The 5073-nt window shown below is 40.2% G+C and overlaps 1 long non-coding RNA gene across 1 annotated transcript; it reads left to right on the forward strand.

Annotated features, from left to right (window-relative positions):
- Positions 1 to 1070: 1070 nt before the first annotated feature.
- LOC148661123 (uncharacterized) lies at positions 1071 to 4512 on the forward strand. The gene is made up of 2 exons (XR_015939813.1): positions 1071 to 1263; positions 4229 to 4512. It is a non-coding gene; the product is annotated as an uncharacterized LOC148661123 (long non-coding RNA).
- Positions 4513 to 5073: the final 561 nt, after the last annotated feature.

Raw genomic sequence — 5073 nt, forward strand, 5'->3', positions numbered from 1 at the left:
TCCTTACTTGGCTTGGAGAATCTTCACTGTGCCAAAGCTGTTAGGTCCCAGATCCCAGAACTGATGTCCCTCAATGCCCTCTATCCTGATTACCCTCTTGGCGAAAACACACTCTACTACTCTTTCTGCCCTTTTGTTGTTCACATTTCACAGTCCTAACGACCCATGTGACTTCCAACTCCAGACCTTTGAGCATCTCTGTTGTCAGTTTCACATCTTTTATTGCTACAGGGGAATATAGTGCTAGCCCTGCTAGCAGCTGCTATCACATAATTCTTCTAGAGAATTTTGAGATCATGGAAAAAAAGAACCAGCCAGCAGCCAAACCTAGAATTTTCTGATTCCTTGGGCCTACCTGACTGGGGAAGTTCATTGTCTTTTTCAGACATGGGCAAGCTTTTTAATTATTTCCTACTATAGTTTTTCCAACTATTCCATGACTCTTCTGACCTCAGCCTCTCCCTGTGACTTCCAAATCAGTCTCTGAGACTTTTCACACACACAAGTTGAAACACTCACAGTTTCTTAGTCCTCAGTTCCAATGTTCCTAGTCTCTCTCATGTTAATTTTGCACACTGCACTTCTATTGTCTTTCTCCAAGTAGTAGGTACCATTCACTGACTCAGCCTCAGCTTTTTGCGATTTAAATTTTCACCTGAGCAATTGATTTCCTACAATTAGTCAGGTAACTGAGGGAAGTAGCAGTTAATTCCTCAAAAGCTTCTGGTCAATTTCCCGTTGGCTTTTACCAGTCATGGCCTCCTAATAATCCTCCTCTCTGAACTGGCTTCATCACTCTGTTCTCCTCCTCACTGAGAGCTGGTCTGTGTGAGCAGACCTATAATAGAATCCTTAATTGGTGGCTTGATTGGAAGATTGTCTGCCAGGTTCATAGGCAGCTGGATGGAGAAACAGGTGGCCCGAACTAATTCTCACAGAGTCAGCTAGAGGACACCCGGCCCTGGTGTGACAAGTGAATTGTAGATAAGCACCTTTAATATACTGTACTTCGTTTCATTTAAAGGTGAAATTGCATCTGGTTCATCAGTGTCTTCATCTGCAAAAGGAAAAACAGTCAAGGAGAGCGTTAAGAGTGTGATTGGTAAACATAAATACCAGGTCTACAGGCGTTATATGCTTAATGCTGATCATTTTAAACAAAAAGTTGAAGAAGCAATGCTTGATCAAAAGGAATATAACCTTATGACATTTAACTGCATTAATTTTGCTCTGGAGCTCTTGGATATTGCCGATGACCAAGAGGTGAGTAACATTTTTCCAATTAATGTTTTGTAGACCGTAACCAAGTTAAAGAAAATAATTTTTGTGCTACCATGTCTACATTTTGCTTTCAGCTCTTTCAGCCTACTTTCAGTGCCATTACACTGTATATACAAAATTATACTGGAATTGTGTAATATAAAGTTTTTACAGAAGCTTAATTCAGGTGTTGTCTGTTATTGTAACTTATTCCTTTTATAACTTATGATTTTTTTATAACTTTAATTTCTTAACAGCTTTTAACATTTTCTATTTACAGCACATGTGGAAGAATAAAAACAGAAATCAACATATTAAGACAAAATTATACCCCTTCTTATACCCCCCATCATGCTTATCCAACAGCTGATAATCTTTCATTCTTTGATTTAGACTGTGATGAATTTCATATTTCTTTAACAGTATTAGCAGCTTTGTCTAGTCCCTTTGCCTGCCCTGTAGGCTGGTCCCTTAGTGTAAAATGGCTCCATGAGAACAAGATCAAGAAAGGCAAGTGCTGCATAGCATCTTAGGAGGGCCAATTGGCACTTGGGGACGGAATGCAGTGGCCAACAATGCACAGTAACTACATTTTCTCCACAATAATGCTACCGAACTCCATTTCTGTGGCACAGGTTGATTGAATAAATAAACCAGAGTAAGAAATACTTGACTTAAAAGGTATGAACGAAGTTGCATAAATGTTCCTTAAAATGAGACACTTTACTCTAAGGATTGTAGTAAAAGTGTCAACCAAGTATACCATGAGTGAGCAATTTCTAAGTATGACCATGTATGCCCAAGCCATGCCATGTTTTGCAGAGCCAGTGCTGTTCTTAGAGAATCTGCAGTCCCTTTACTTCTTCAAAATTTAGCTTCAGTTTGGTAGAGGTAATTTTGATAAAGGTTTATAAAGATTTTATTTGTCCATAAAAGTTTATTACAACATCCCTCTGGTTCATCTTTTATTTTTACTTCTGAGCAAGTTTCAAAGCAGTTTTGAAGTTATGTGGCCTGGGGATGCATAGCTATCTTTAGATCTAGCTTCCATATTTATCGGGCAGTGCTTCAAAATGCAGCATGCCAATGACCCACAACATACAGAGAGTGCAGCTACGGAATTTTTGTGAAAAAGTACAAAATAATACACTGGATAGGTTTACTGCCAAAGTAAAATGCTAAATCTAATTGTGAATGCATTTTAAAGCCTGACACCTTGATTGACACCTTGCATCAATTTTACCAGAAGCCAAATAACCTACCAATTTGCAGGGGTGTCACCCTGCTGTCAGGAACAGTTCTTTCCGGGCCCTATGCAGAGGGTTGAGTGAGGAAATACTGGGGAGAAAAGCATGCAGGATATGGGAATAAAAACAGGGGGGCGTGTCCAAGGAGTGCTGGTGGTTAGGGAAGGCAAACAATCCGGGGACGAGTCCAAAGAGAAGTCCAAAAACAGGGTATGTCCATGGCCAGGTAATCCATCCGAGACAGAAGATTAAGGAACAGGAACAGGAACAGGAACAGGAACAGGAACAGGAACAGGAACAGGAACAGGAACAGGAACAGGAACAGGAACAGGAACAGGAACAGGAACAGGAACTTAAAACCATGACAGAGCAAGACACATCCAGGACCCAGGCTCACATGATACGGGAACCAATGCAGAGCCCTGATTAGCGTCAGCATCTGGCTTTTAAGGGGGAACTGAAAAGGGGCTGGAACAAGGAACAGGTGTGGGGAATGAGGGAAACGAGGAAGGGCTGGAGCGCCCTTAAGAGGAGGGGTTTGCGATCGTGACACATGCGGTCCATGTGGGTTCTAATGCCCCAGTATAGTGACGGGGACACTATACTGTAAACAGGCGCCGTCCTTCATATGACACGTAAAACTGAGGTCCTGACTCTCTGTGGTCATTAAAAATCCCAGGGCGTTTCTCAAAAAGAGTAGAGGTGTTACCCCAGAGTCCTGGCCAAATTTCCCCCTGGTCTTTACCAGTTATGGCCTCCTAATAACCCCCCTCTCTGAACTGGCTTCATCACTCTGCTCTCCTCCCCACTGAGAGCTGGTGTGTGAGCAGACTGGAGCATCATCCAGGTGGGGCTGCACACTGGTGGTGGTGGAGGGGATCCCCATTACCTGTAAAGAGCTTTGAGTGGAGTGTCCAGAAAAGCGCTATATAAGTGTAAGCAATTATTATTATTATTTATATTTTGGACTGTGGGAGGAATCTGGGGGACCCAGACAAAACCCACACAAACATGGGGATAACAAGCAAACTCTAGATAGGTCTAGAATTTAACCTAGGGTCCCAGAGCTGAAAGGCTGCAGCAATGTATTTCAAATGATTATACAGATTTGGGTGAGCTCAATGGGTCACTAATGTAATCTGTTTTTTTTCTCTCAAAGGGATAATCTGACTTTATTCTCTAAAATGTTTTTAAAATGAAGGTGTCACAATACATATAAGCAATTCAAATCACAGTGTTTTTGTTATTGGAGAATGAAATGTATGCATGGAATTAGCTGAAATAAAAAATTGTATTGTACTTCATATAAATCACATGATTGCCAATAAATATTGGTTGACTGTAAAGCAAAAATAACAATTATTTGGGAGGGCACTGCATATAAGATAAGATCACTTTATTAGCCATATACACTTTCCTGCATTAGGAATTTGTCTTTTTGTATACCCCAGCTTGCTCTCCATGAGACATACAGACAGGGAGAGAAGCTTGGGGTTAGGGTGTAGGGTCAGCCATTTATACAGTGCCCCTGGAGCAGCTGGGATTAAGGGCCCAATGGAGTAGGATTCCTCTGCTAGCCATGGGATTTGAACTGGCAACCTTCCAGCCACAGGTTTAGATCCTTAGCCACAGAGCCAGCGCTCCACCCCTTTATAATGTGATAATAGTTACAACTCTAGGTCTGCACTATTGATCATATTGTATGCTGTTTTGTTTTTCAGAGCGAGCTTCAACCAATTAACCAGTGATGATACAACAAACATTATTCAGAGGATCTCTCCTACTCTATTCTGAAGGTTTTATATAGAAACCAAAGAGTTTTAACGGAATCTCTAATGTCAATGCATATTTCAGTATGTTTTCCTCTGTAGTCCTCTATATGGAATGAGAAATTCCTGTATTTTTAATATCAATTCTAAACATGCAAAAGTTCTCCTTTTAAAATTGCTCATTTTAATTTGATTTGATTTTTTAATTTGAATAATAAAAAAGAAGCAAGTCCTTGTATCATATATAAATTTCAGTCCATAGAACAAACAGTGCATTACTATGCCAAATACCTGCTTGCTGTTTTGAAATGTATTAAAAGAGTCTACCATTCCTCACACGGTAAATACACATAATTGGGTTGTAACAACAACAATGCCTAAGAGAGTTACACTATGTAACATTTATTCTGTTACAGTACATCACAAACTCAGTATGAATGTTGGTGTTAAAGATGATTGATGACAAATATACTTCCTGAGAGATCTACAGAAGGGAGCGAAACTTTCAGCTCCTGTACATCTCTTTTAGATAAATATTAGACAGAAGGGACCCCCGAGTGACCAAATAACACAACAGTTTAATACATATTTCATTTATTAAAGAAAGTTATGAAACACCTAATGGCCCATTTGAAAAACTAATTGCCACCTTGGACTTGTAGAAAAAGGGAATTCTGTTAGTCAGATTCACGCAGAAAGATGCAGTACGTTTATTATGTATGCATACTGGAATGACACAGCCACAGAGTAGCAGCAGCCACAGAGCAGCAGTGAAATTCAAAGTACAAGTTGGAGTA

The sequence above is a fragment of the Lepisosteus platostomus genome, chromosome 6, assembly GCF_059453375.1.
Source record: "Lepisosteus platostomus isolate fLepPlt1 chromosome 6, fLepPlt1.hap1, whole genome shotgun sequence".
NCBI classification, from domain to species: Eukaryota; Metazoa; Chordata; class Actinopteri; order Semionotiformes; family Lepisosteidae; genus Lepisosteus; species Lepisosteus platostomus.